This window comes from Poecilia mexicana, unplaced genomic scaffold (genome assembly GCF_051168715.1).
Source record: "Poecilia mexicana isolate PSO_F unplaced genomic scaffold, ASM5116871v1 scaffold_16, whole genome shotgun sequence".
NCBI classification, from domain to species: Eukaryota; Metazoa; Chordata; class Actinopteri; order Cyprinodontiformes; family Poeciliidae; genus Poecilia; species Poecilia mexicana.
This window is the reverse complement of record NW_028263385.1, coordinates 29,997,239-30,010,582: the sequence shown is the minus strand read 5'-3', so window position 1 is coordinate 30,010,582 and position 13,344 is coordinate 29,997,239. Positions and strand designations below refer to the sequence as shown.

Sequence of the window (13,344 nt, the reverse complement as noted above, 5' to 3'; positions counted from 1 at the left end):
AGCAGCCAAGGCAAGAGCAAAAGCTGAGGCAGCCAAAGCCCGTCTCAGTTTTGCAGCAAAAGAAGTTAACTTAAAAGTAGAAAAAGCCAAAATTGAGGCATCTATTGAATTTCTACAACAAGAAAAGGATGTAGCTTCAGCTATTGCAGAAGCGGAGGCATTAGAAGCAGCTGTTGCCACACAGATAGAAGCATGCAGCAACCCATGTTCTTCATTAACAGATGACCGTACTGAACAATATGTCATCAGCCAAGCTAAATTTGTAAAAAAAGAAAATACTGATTTTCAGCAAGCGGAAGAGGAAAATGCACTTCAAAATAAACCAGAGTTCACTAGCAAAAAGTTATTACACTCTGAAAAAGATGATTCACGGCAAGTTCCAGTCTGTCCTTCCAGTTATCTCAACAACTCCCAAAACCCCCCAGTCATTACCACGTCTCCACATACTAATAAAGATTTCAGACCCAACTGGTCACATCACATAGAAGCATCTAACTTCTACAATGCTAGACCCCCACGCCAAGAGTCTCAAGACTCTAATGTAAGTGATTTTATTAGATATTTTGCTCGTCGTGAATTGGTAACAACAGGGCTTCTACAGTTCAATGACCAGCCTCAAAACTTCAGAGCTTGGAAACGCTCCTTTGAAAATGCCATAAGGGGTTTGGATCTAACAGCAAGTGAAGAGATGGACTTGATGTTAAAGTGGCTCGGCAAAGAATCTGCTGAGCAGGTGGAGCAAATTAGGGCTATACACATCAATAACCCAGTCAATGGCTTCAACATGATCTGGAGCAGACTTGAACAATGTTATGGTTCGGCAGAAGTGATTGAAGATGCACTTTTTAAAAGAATTGATACATTTCCAAAAATCACGCCCAAAGATTACACAAAACTGAGGAAGTTTAGTGACCTGCTCATGGAAATGCAGTGTGCTAAAGAAGAAGGAGACCTCCCTGGTTTGGCTTTTCTGGATACAGCAAGAGGAGTAAATCCTATTGTCCAAAAACTTCCTTTCTACTTGCAGGAAAAATGGATTACAGTAGGAACTAACTACAAACGCACGAGAGGTGTGCCCTTTCCACCATTTAATGTGTTCGTAGACTTTGTCACACAAGAAGCGGATGCTAAAAATGATCCCAGCTTTAACTTCGTGTCATTGCTTGATGTTTCCAAACCAGACAAGCCACCTTGGAGAACAAACAGACAAAAAGAGATTTCAGTGCACAAAACTGATGTTGTCTCTCACTCAAGTACAGATATGCATAGATTTCTGAACAAAGCTGTGGATAGTGACAGGATTTGCCCCATTCACAAAAAAACTCACTCTCTCTCAAAATGCAGGACATTTCGTATGAAAACAATAGACGATAGGAAAACGTTCTTAAAGGAGAACAATTTTTGCTTCAAATGCTGTGCCTCATCTTCACACATTGCAAAGGACTGTAAAGTCAAGGTTCAGTGTTCTGAGTGCAACAATGAGAAACACTTACTGCTCTCCACCCAGGACCAGCTCCCTGGCTAAGAGAAACTGAACCTGCAGTAGAGCATGGCGGGGAGCCCGACTCCACAGCACCAGAAGAGATAAGTTCCAACTGCACACAGGTTTGTGGCATGAATAAAGCAAGAAGATCATGCTCTAAAATCTGTCTTGTTAAAGTGTATCCAGCAGGCAACCCACAACAAGCAGTGAGGCTCTATGCTATCCATGACGAACAAAGCAACAGATCATTAGTACGTCCTGAATTCTTTGAAGTATTTAATGACTCTGGACCCAGTTCCCCTTACTCACTTAAGACATGTGCTGGAACTAAAAGTACAATGGGAAGGAGAGCTACAGGTTATGTAGTGGAAGCCTTGGATGGCTCAGTCCACATTCCACTGCCTACTCTTATTGAATGCAAAGGTATCCCAAATGACAGAGATGAGATACCCACACCCAGTGCAGCTATGCATCACAGACATCTGAAGTCAGTAGCTCACCTCATCCCTGAACTGGACTCTAAAGCCCCCATCTTAATTCTCCTTGGACGGGACATTATTAGAGTTCACAAAGTCCGTAAACAGATAAGTGGACCTAACAATGCACCCTATGCACAAAAATTGGACCTCGGATGGGTCGTAGTAGGGAACGTGTGTGTAGGTGATATCCACAAAACCCTTGCAGTAAAGACTCTGTTCACAAATGCCACTGAGAAGGGTCGTCCCACAATGTTTGAGCCATGCCCCAATGTTTTCAATATAAAAGAGAGACATTGTGAGATTCAAGTCCCATTCAGCACCCAGTTTGTGGACAGCGCTTGTGAACCAGACCACTTAGGATTTAATGTGTTCAAACAAACCAGGCATGACAATTACATCTCGCCTTCCATTCAGGACAAAGTCTTCTTAAAGATAATGAAAGAAGGACTAACAAAGGACAATGACAACAGCTGGACAGCACCTTTACCATTCAAACTGCCACGCCAAAAGCTCCCTACAACAGACCGCAGGCCCTGAAGCGACTAATATCACTTGTTCGTAACTTTGAAAAAAATGAGGAAATGAAAGAACATTTTGTGACTTTCATGGACAAAGTATTCAAAAATAAACATACAGAAATTGCCCCTCCACTAAAAGATGGAGAAGAATGTTGGTATCTGCCACTATTCGGTGTTTACCATCCCCGTAAACCCAAACAGATCAGGGTTGTCTTTGACAGCAGCGCCAAATACGAGGCTGTATCACTGAATGATGTGTTGTTAACAGGACCTGATCTTAACAACTCACTGCTAGGTGTTTTAATGCGCTTCAGAAAAGAAGCTGTAGCCTTTACAGCAGACATTGAACAGATGTTTTACTGTTTCAACGTTCATGAGCAAGACAGGAACTACTTGCGCTTTCTGTGGTTCCGCAACAATGACATTTCCAAAGATATTGTGGAGTATAGGATGAGAGTCCATGTCTTTGGAAATAGCCCATCACCAGCAGTGGCAATATATGGCTTGCATCAGTCCGTTCTACGCAGCGATTCGGACAGTGATCCAGAGGTGATACAGTTTGTCACACGGAACTTCTACGTCGATGACGGACTTAAATCTCTTCCCACCATTGAAATGGCTGTGTCCCTACTCCAAAGGACCCGTGACACACTTGCAAAGTCAAATCTTAGACTGCATAAAATAGCAGCCAACAGAAAGGAAGTGTTAGAGGCATTCCCTACACAAGATCATGCTAAAGATCTAAAAAACATGGATTTTGAAGCCGATTCAGTCCCCATGCAACGCAGCCTGGGCCTCCTTTGGGACTTAGGTAGAGACTGCTTCACCTTTCAAATACCAGATGAGAAAAAGCCCTTCACAAGAAGAGGTGTGTTATCAACAGTTAACACCCTTTATGATCCATTAGGTTTTGTAGCGCCAATCACTATAGAAGGAAAGTCTATTCTACGTGAACTCACAGTTGAAAATGGAGACTGGGATGCTCCATTACCTCCAGAAAAGAAGAGTCCTGGTCTCTCTGGAAGGACTCACTTAAAGAACTATCTAACCTGATTATTCCTAGAACATATACAAACATTTCTCCCTCAATAGCCACAAAAAAAGAGTTATGCGTTTTTTGGACCCCTCTACTAAAGCAATAGCAGCAGTGGCTTATCTAAGAGTGACAGATGCAGAGAAAAATTGTGAAGTAGGGTTTATTATGGGCAAAGCGAAGCTTGCACCACGCCCAGATCACACCATACCAAGACTAGAGCTTAGCGCTGCAGTACTGGCAGTACAGTTTGCAGATTTAATCACAGATGAACTTGACCTTGAACTAGACTGCACTACATTCTACACAGACCATAAAGTAGTCTTAGGTTATATCTACAATGAAACTAGGAGATTTTATGTCTATGTCAGTAACCGTATAACTAGGATCCGCAAATCTTCTCAACCAAGCCAGTGGCATTATGTAGCTAGTAGTCAAAACCCAGCGGATCACGCCACTCGTTCTGTTCCTACACATCAGTTGCCCCTTTGTAACTGGTTCACTGGCCCCAGCTTCTTACTCCAACTCCAAGAGTTCCCAAATGACTCCTATGATCTTGTGGACCCTAACATGGACTCAGATGTTAGACCTCATGTAACTACTCTCCAAACTACAACTTCAACCAGGCAACTTGGTTCTGAAAGATTCAGTAAGTTTTCTACCTGGAGATCACTTACCCGTGCTCTTTCAAGACTACTACATGTCATCCACAACTTCAAATCACCACCAAACACAAACAGTCACTGCTGTGGTTGGCATTACTGTGAGATAGGACTCACTGTGGACGAGTTTAAACAAGCTCAGAATGTTGTGATTTGAGCAGTACAACAGGATGTGTACTCTGAAGAGATCAAGTGTGTACAAAATCATGAGAACTTACCTAAAAGCAGTCCTCTTAAGAACTTAGACCCTTACCTGGATGAAAATGGACTCCTCAGAGTAGGTGGTCGTATCACTGACTCAAACTTGACTCACGGTGAAAATAACCCACTTCTAGTTCCAGGCCACCACCATGTTGCAGTTCTTCTCATAAAGCACTATCACAGTCAAGTTCATCATCAAGGTCGCTTGTTTACAGAAGGAGCTATTCGCTCTGCAGGATGGTGGATAGTGGGTGGCAAAAGAAAAGTGAGCACAATCATTTACAATTGTGTAACCTGCAAAAGACTTCGGGCTCCCCTGAGCACACAAAAAATGTCAAACCTCCCTCCAGACCGTCTTGCAACAGACCCTCCATTTACCAATGTAGGCTTAGATGTGTTTGGCCCATGGTTTGTGTCTTACCGACGTACCAGAGGAAGTGTGAACCAAAACAAAAGGTGGGCTGTCATTTTTACATGCCTGAGCATTAGGGCAGTTCACATCGAGGTGATAAACTCACTCGACACATCTAGCTTTATTAATGCATTTAGACGGTTTCTGGCCATAAGAGGACCTGTAAAAACTATTCGTTCTGATCGGGGTACCAATTTTGTCAGTGCATATAAGGAACTGAAAATCCCCTCAAACTTGGATAATGCAGCTCTACAGTCCTACTTAAAGGAAAATGGATGTACTTGGACTTTCAATCCACCGCATGCTTCCCATTTTGTGGGGTCATGGGAAAGAATGATAGGCCTGGCCTGGAGAATTTTGGACTCTATGTTTTTCAAACTCAAGACCACAAAACTCACTGATGACGTTCTCATCACCTTCATGGCAGAGGTGGCAGTTATTATAAATGCAAGACCTCTTGTCCCAGTCTCTTCAGACTCAAGTGACCCTTTCATCTTGACTCCAGCTACTCTTCTTACCCAGAAAGTTATCCCTTTTCAGGCTCCAGCTGGCCACTTCACAGCTTCGGACATTTACAGACACCAGTGGCATCAGGTGCAGCATCTGTCAATTGTCTTCTGGGACAAGTGGAAGAAAGAATTTCTTCCTACTCTACAGCCACGTCGCAAGTGGCAATCCAACCAACTTAATGTGAGCTTAGGAAGTGTCGTCGTACTCAAAGACAGTCAAGTACCAAGAAATGAATGGCCTCTTGGACTCATAACTCAGGTGTTTCCAAGTAAAGATGATAGAGTACGTAAAGTAGAAGTTAAGGTAGCTAAAGCAGATAGTTCAAAAATGCTTGTAAGACCTATCTCAGAAATTGTAGTTTTGGTTCCTTCATAAGATATTTGTTTGTTTGTTTTTGCAAAAAAAAACAACAAAAAAAAACAATTTGTGGCCTTTATTCACGCCAGACGGGGGGAGTGTTCTGTTTTGAAGTTATAAATGTTGTTTTTTATACAAGAAAAAAGGGAGAAAGCCTGCCCTCTCATGTTATTTTAAGGTACTACAATGTAGTAAGTTTTGTCATTCGAAACAAAACTTATTAAACGGTAGAAATAGACACCGTTGGTGTTCGTTGGTGTAAATTACTGTTCAAATCTTTCATGTATGGTTGCATTGCCGGTATGTATTAAGTTTGTAACTTTGCAACATTGTTTCGGTCTAAGCAATAGCGCTCTAATGTGTTGTTTTAAGGTGGAGTATGTTTATGTTAATTAGATGTGAGGATATCGCGAGGTTATCGGGTGCGCATTTGGTAGCCTAGATGTATGTGGATGTGATGTTCGGTGGAAATTGAGTGTATTGTATTTTATGCTGCATATGATCACATATTTATTGTATTTTTTGTCTTCATTTCAGTTTTACCCTTTTAATTGTCATTAAACCTGCTGACAACGTTCTTCGGTCTTCAGAGTCTTGACACGAGAAAGGTGTTAGAAAGCCTTTGCATCAGACATGCACCAGTAACGGCACAATGACTGTCTTACTGCGTCCAACCTCATCAACGATGGCACGTTGTGAGAGGCCTTGCTTATGCAGCTCAACAATCCTACCACGTTCAAAGTCAGTGAGCTTTTTTGCTTTTGCCATCAGGAGGTCTTGACAGTGTAAAGACTTGACAGAAAATGACATGGAATCCAGATTTTTTGCACAGCTTTTGGCTTTTAAAGACTTTGGTCTTAAACTTTTGATCAGCTGAAAAATTCATGTTTGAGTGTAAATGCAGTTTTCAGAAAATTCCCCGCTCAAAAGTTTTTGTCTCTTACGCTGATTTCTTCTTTTAACATTGTGAAGCTCTACTTAGAACCTTCTTAAGATCCAATAGTGCAAAATGCAAATTCTTGCAATTTTTTAACTGGTCTTAAGATTTTGATCAGGAGTGTATGTCTACATTCTTATTTTTATAGACGTTTCTGTTTTATTTCCTTTGCAAGTATCATACTTGCATATTTGCACACCGTGCAACAAGCAGGTGCATTTGAAAGGTCAGATAATGTAGGTGATAACCACAGAGTGCTAAGAAAGTTCAAAGTAGGTGTCTGTGCATCACGTTGTTTTTTATTTTCTATTACTTTCTTCAGTTTTCCCCCTTGTGCTTTTCCAATATGTGTGCGTGCGTGTGTGTTTGTGTGTCAAGACAGGATGTGGTTTTAACTTAAGTGTATAAGAATTGTATGCAGCTGTACTTCGGGGCTCTTCACTTCTCTGGTGGTCTGTCTTCCAGTGACAGCCTTTGAACGCTTCAGGACTTCAAAATAAAACATTTAAAGACAAAGATCGATCTTTCTCATTTCTTAACAGTTTCTCTACCCTTTCTTAAAATTTTCTTTAGCAATTTGGCATCCCTGGGTGGGCCGGCAAGCCAGGAGGCCCGTGGAGTGGGACGCAGATGTGTGGCCTGCCTAGAGAAGAAATTAAATCTCTAGTCCACCTCATTTTACAAGAAAGGGGAATCTGATGTCCTGCCTGCACAGCTTTCTTAACGGCCAGACCCAAGAACCTCCTTTGAGGAACAGATCGGGTGAGAACTGTTTAATAAATATTTAAAAAAAAAGGGGGAGTGTCTGTGGGGTAATTGACCAGACTACTGAAAATTGGAAAAGGTGGCTAACATTTCCCACTGGGAAAAAATAGAAGGAAAAGGTAGCTTGCACTTCACACCTTGATAAATTGAAGGACTTAGAATTTCCTCATCTCAAATAAGGGAAATCCAGTGTCGAGACGTCAAACTGAAAGGAATATGGGGTCTAGACTCTCAAAAGGTTTTCCAGGGTATGGTCCATCACTACCAGAAAGTTCAAATTACAAATTAATGAGAAAAAAATATGGAGATTAATGTATGTAGTGTGCGCGAGTGTGGGAGCAACAGTATGGATTTCCAGATGGAGAAAGTTTCAGTGCAAACCAATTTAAGAAAATAAGAACCAGATTAAATGAGGACTGGGAATTAGAAAAGACAAGTACAATATCTTGGTAAAAAAAAAAGAATTGCATTATAAATGTTGGAAAATGTGGATGAATGAAGCAGAAGAGAGGGAAAGAACAATAAAACTGAAGAAAATGCCAGGGGGAAAAGATTTGAGTGGACCAGTGGGGGATCGCACAGATAATGCCAATCTCCCCTGTGCTCCACCACCATATAGGCCAACTTCTACTGTCAGCGGTTCTTCACCTCTCGTATGTCCATATACCTCTTTACAGGTGGACCTGCAAGTTTTTCGGCTCACAGATTTGGACCTGGACTCCAGTGCCTCAGGACGACCCCAGCCGGCTGGCCCGCTGGCAACCGCACCGCCTGCTCCAGGTTTCCAGGCTGAAGTGTCAGGACAATCCCAGCCTCACTCAGTAATCAAGTCAGAATTAAAGAGAACAGAACCAAAAGATGAGCCTGTGTCATCCAGACCAGAAGACATGCATCTAAGAAAATGGCTCCAAGGCTGTTGGATGCTGAAAATAAAAACTTTGACTCTGACCCAGGACTGTTCGAGGTGCAGGTCACTGCCCCTATGTTTGAGGTTTCTGGACCTACTGGCTCAGTGCTGGTATACAGTCCTGGGACAGGAGAAGAAATAAAATTCAACACAGCCTTGTTACCTGATCCTCCTGTCAGGATCAGGTAACAGGAAATCACCAATCTTTAAAAAACCTGACTTGTCGATTTTTTTTTATGTGTGTGCAAAATAAAGTCACTAACTTGGAGTGACTGTTGTGAACCATGCAAATTTCCACATTTTTGTCGTTTATATTTCCTCCCTATCTGCCTGCACTACACTTTGTTCGCTATAGTTCAACTTGGTGGGGTTAGTCTGTCAGTTATACACTTTTCTTTATGAACCTGTTGTACATGGAAAATTATGTTGAAGGTCATGGAGAGTCATGGATTTTTTTTTCTAATGCCAATGGGAACCCTACATTAGACCCCGGCACAATGCTCATTTTCATTTGCTCTTTTCATAGTTTAAATTTGCCACTTAGGTGCCAAGAGACCTACATAAAGATGTTACAGTCAGTTACTTTTACATCATTGAATCCTTATTTAGTTAATGTTTTATTCGCGAGTTCCTTTTAAAAGCTGAACATTACGCAGATGAAGACAGACATTTCATATCTCCTCTCCCTACTCTACCAACAGTGCATATTTATCCATCTCCTCTGGGCTTTACTGCACACATTCAGTAAGTCCTGTGCTGTTCATAAATGCATAGAGGCAGCAGCCTTTAGACATGATGGACAACTAGCAATCATTCATCTCAGTTCTAATTAAAAGGTTCTCTAATTACATGCAGAGGAAGTGGATATCGGTTAGTGTGATGAAATGCAGCTTTGACTTTGAAAGAAAGACTCATCCTGATGAAAGACCGCTCCAACAATGAAAAAAACCCCTTCCTGAATGTCAGCCACAGAGACACACTTTCAATAAATCTGCTTTTAAACACTGCAATGAAAAAGTGGATGGAAGGGTGGAGGGTATTTCAACAAGAGCACATCATTTTACCTTTTTATATTGACTGGCATTAGCATTAACCTGGTTTTTTCTATTTTTATTTTACTTTTTTTTTTTTGCAAAAACTGCTTCTGTACACGAACACATGCAGGTTTGAACTACAGCACTTAAACACATCGAAACACTAACAGAAAATTCCTACTCGGAACAATTTTCTCAACATATCCCCCAAGCAGGATATTGAATCCTCCTACCCTTAGGAAGTCATGGGAAGATGATTAAGCTGTCCAATTTGTGCAGTGAAACTTTTGTTAATTTTTCCAGTGAATCAGGTGCTTGTTTTAAGTCTCCATCAATGGACAAGATGCTCAAGGATAATAACAGATTCACACAGTTTTACAGCGCTGGATCAGAAATAACGGTTCAAAAGTTCAATTACACAATTGTCAATTCAGTAGTTTCACTTGGTAGTGCTGCATTAATCCCATATATAGCATGGACTCCACAAGGTCTCAGAGGTTTTGGTCTATACTGACATGATAGTGGCACAGAATCTGAAGATTTGTTGGTTGCACATCCATAATGCATGCTCCACTAAATCCCAAGGGGGCTGATTGGGTGAGATTTGGTGACTGCTGAGGCCTTAGAGAACAATGAACTCAGTTTGAGTAAATTCAAGCTTTGTGACATGGTGCATTACCCTGGTAGAAGTAGCCATCAGAGGATGAGCACACTGTGGTCATAAAGGCCTGGACATAATCAGCAACAATAGCTGAGTATTGTTGCTGACCATGCTGTCAAATTCATGTTTTGGTGTTTTGTCTTTGCGTTCACATTATTTGGAGGCCTGCATACATCAAGTTGCTGTGGTGAAAGACACTGACTATGGCAAAGAGCTCATTTTACTCTAATGTCTCAACAGCCACCAAATCTCACCAACAGAGCTCCTCTGGGATGCAGAGGAGCAGGAGTTATATATTGTGAATGTGCAACCAACAAATGTTCAGATTCTGATTCCATCACCATGTCAGTAAAGACTGGCTGATTCATCATTTATGTTACCAAGAAACTGAACAGAAGTAACTAATAATGTGACTGGTGACTGTATAATTCCAAGAATCCTCCAGAATTTTCCTGTGAGATGAATTTGTTTGTTACGCTGACCAGTACCTACTGTATGTAAATCCTGGCAGAAGACCAAAGATGGTGAGGGCTGCAGTCATGCATTGGTCTAATTGGAATATTTATTGATCTACTAAGTGTAGATCAATAAATATAAATGTGCAGAGAATGAGAGAGCTAATCCTCTTTAAAACATGGATTGATTATTTTTGGTAAAAATCCTCAAAGTACAAATTTTAACGAAAATAGATTATTTTTCATAAAATATATCAAAAATCATAAAAGGATTGCAAAGCTGCACTAAAGTCTGATTGACAGGAAAAACTAATGGTACTAGCTTCTGTCAAATTTTAATTAATCGAGTTTGATGGATTAAAATGCCACGCCCAAATCAAAATCGATGTTATCGCACACAAACATCTGTTTATTTACGTCATAAAATGCTTATCGTATAAAAACATATGTTTTGATTTAAATTAATTTCTTATCAATAATAAAACAGACAGCATTCTGGAACCTTCTCTTTTATATCAAATGGTTAATAAGGGGTCAGGCCCTCTTTGTGACTTTTGACCCAGTTATACCAATGCAACTCCTCCTCACGCAGATAGACCCCACCCCCAACTGCTTTTATCTTCCTGCTCCTGGCAGATTACCCAGCCCACTTTTATGAATGAGCCAATAGAGAGAAAGGGGTGGGATTTCTGTTTTTCTGCTTTAAATCATTTTTCGGAGGCCCTGTCATTCTACTTGTTGCATTTGGTAGAGGAAGATCCACTTTGCTCTGACAGAAAACAAACAAACAAACAAACAAAAAATGGTTCGCATTAAAAAAGAAAAGCCTCAAAAGAGAAGACAGCAAGAAGCTAATCGACTAGCATGTAGCTCATCTGCTCCAACCTCACAGACTACAGATGGACAAACCATCACGAGGCCCTGCTCCATGGCTGATGCTCCACCCTCTACACTTCTGGATACAAATCTGGTCTTACCTTCATCAGCAGCGTTCGAATCCTCGATTCAGCACGAGATTCCCACCTTCCAGGACTCTGAGCATGTCACGCCTGACTCCAATGAATCACACTCTGCTGAAGCTCCTTCATCCATCTTGGGAAAAACCAACACCACCCGGTGTTGTCCAGTGGGACCTCCCTTCTCTGTCAGACTCCAGGCTCGGTCTATTCAATTCCAGTCCATAAATTGGATGCTTCCCAGAAGTCCTCCTTTTTTTGTGAAAGAGAAAACCTGAAGACAAAAGGCAGCAGGTTGTGAAGTGAGGTGGAGAAGCTAGTCTGCTAACATCCAACTCAACTGCTTGAAGATCCAAAAACAATCAGATGGGAATCCCACCACCTGCTCCATGCATCACCCCAAGAAGTAAATCATTACAGTTGGACAAAGTTTCCTCTCTAATTTTTATATATTTATTTATTTTTATTTTTTTGCTTCATTCATATAAATTTAATCCAATAAAGAACTTTTATCTCCACCTCCAAGCCTGAACCAACTCTCAGTCACTTCATCCCAGTCAAGGTTGATGAAGAAATTAAGGTCAAGGAAATTATAGTCACTATCTACTCAATAGTTAAGCATTTAATAAATCATGTTAGTTGTTATATTAATTTCAAATCATAATTAAAAAACAGAATAATTTATTTCATAAACAAAAATGTATCTGTGTTTAACTTCCTCACCGTTTCTTTCTCTGTGCTGCTCTCAGCTGGTATCTGATGAACCGTCCTCCACTCTGTCACTTCAGCCAACCGACTTGGTTCAGGGTGAATAAAGATCCAAAATAATGTCGAGTCATTATCTACTAAATTGTCAAGTATTTTATTGACTAATATTTTGTTTTTTACAGTAAATGTAAAAAAAATGCAATTTAAATAAGAGAATGGATTAATTTTGTGGACATGATGTGTATTTTTAACTTTGAGAGCTTTTCTTTCTCTGTGCTGCTCCAGCTGCTGAGCTCAGCCTGCATCAGATAAACCAACAGCCCCTCAGCAACGGTCACTTTACCTCTGCTAGGGATGGGAAATAGTAAAAGTCAAAGATATGTGGGACCGGTAAACTGTCAACCATCAATACATTTTAGAATAATGATAAGACAAGCATACTGTTACAATTATTACAATAGCTTAATCCTATGAATAAATGTTTGCTGTTTCTTTCTCTGTGCTGCACTCGGCTTGTATCAGATAACCCAGCAGCCTGTCTCCAACAGTCACTTTAAGCTGTTGCTTATTTAAAAAAAAAAAGTCAAGGAAATCTGGTTCTACTGTTCCCTAACTCAACAAGTATTTACTAAGCCATCAAACATGTACAAAATTATTAATATTAGTACAGGTTAATCATTTTAAATTAAGTTAGAATTGCTTACCATGTCTTTAGTTTTTTTGTTTTCTATTTATCATTTTAAACTCCTCTCCTATCTAGAGATACCAAAAGAAAAAACACCATTAGCACACGATTAAAGAACATACTTTTTCATAGAGATTCGGACAGAGCACAAGAATGACAGGATTGAGTGGAAGTTTGATATCTTGGCCTCTAGTCAAACCTGAGCCCATATAAAAATAAATGCATAATTAAAGATTAGCTTTGTGCATTTCATCGTAAACCAAAATGAACCAGCTTTAATAAAATTCCTCTTGTTCATGTGTGTCAGGCTTAAACACACACACAAAAAGAAGAGTCTCTTATTCAATATTAGTTTATGGAAAACTATTTTAATATTTAGTTGTTTTTTTCTGACTGAAACAAGCCTGACCTCTACTACGTTTACACTACATCTACCGATACCTGCACAAGACATATGAGGAACATTTTTATCATCCTGTCTGATTATGCATTGCCCATGCTGTTAGTGATTCTATTCAATCGTTCAACCTTATTTTTTCCTCAATATCTTTCCTAAAACCCATTTAGTACCATCTATGGTT

The 13,344-nt window shown here is 40.3% G+C and overlaps 1 protein-coding gene and 1 pseudogene across 1 annotated transcript in view; one reads left to right on the top strand and one right to left on the bottom strand.

Moving 5' to 3' along the window:
- LOC106906001 (glutamate receptor ionotropic, kainate 2-like) overlaps window positions 1–13,344 on the bottom strand; it is a 184,934-nt gene that overhangs the window by 63,447 nt on the left and 108,143 nt on the right. The gene's annotated exons all lie outside the window — the stretch shown is intronic.
- LOC148155167 (uncharacterized) lies at window positions 7,291–8,453 on the top strand (annotated as a pseudogene).